Source organism: Etheostoma spectabile, unplaced genomic scaffold, assembly GCF_008692095.1.
Source record: "Etheostoma spectabile isolate EspeVRDwgs_2016 unplaced genomic scaffold, UIUC_Espe_1.0 scaffold376, whole genome shotgun sequence".
Classification (NCBI taxonomy): Eukaryota; Metazoa; Chordata; class Actinopteri; order Perciformes; family Percidae; genus Etheostoma; species Etheostoma spectabile.
In genome coordinates this window covers 226,404-226,837 of record NW_022605594.1, presented here as the reverse complement: position 1 = coordinate 226,837, position 434 = coordinate 226,404, and the positions used below count along the sequence as shown (strand labels likewise).

At 44.2% G+C, this 434-nt stretch overlaps 1 protein-coding gene and 1 long non-coding RNA gene across 6 annotated transcripts in view; one reads left to right on the top strand and one right to left on the bottom strand.

Moving 5' to 3' along the window:
- Nucleotides 1–434, top strand: part of LOC116686439 (palmitoyltransferase ZDHHC3) — a 146,818-nt gene that overhangs the window by 73,346 nt on the left and 73,038 nt on the right. The window lies entirely within an intron of this gene.
- Nucleotides 218–434, bottom strand: part of LOC116686441 (uncharacterized) — a 7,189-nt gene continuing 6,972 nt past the window's right edge. The window contains exon 3 of the long non-coding RNA XR_004331256.1: nt 218–333. This is a non-coding gene — a long non-coding RNA (uncharacterized LOC116686441). The remainder of the gene's footprint in view (nt 334–434) is intronic.

The window sequence follows — 434 nt, the reverse complement described above, 5'->3', positions numbered from 1 at the left end:
CTAAGGGCTCTTGTGGTGTCATTTAGCCAGGGGTCCGCCTTAGGTTTAACGGCTTTAATCCGATAAGAGGCAATAGATTCTAAGATGTCAGTGCATGTGGAATGGAACAGAGAGAGAATGTTATCTGGGGAAGAGGGAAAGACCAGACCATTCTTTACATAGAACTGAGCCCACAAACACAGATGCAAACTCTCCAGCTGTACAACGTCCGCTAAAAACTCAGAAAATTCACTGATAAAATTCTTGTTGAGTTTTGGTGGGCGATAAACAACTGCACACAACACAGGAGAATCCAGATCAACCACAAACAGCTGAAGTTCAAAACTATTATAACTAAGTGCAGATAATGACCTGCATCTGAACTTGTCTCTGAAGAGAGTGGCCAGCCCACCACCTCGACCTGACATTCTGGGAGAGTTGAGGAAAGAACAGCT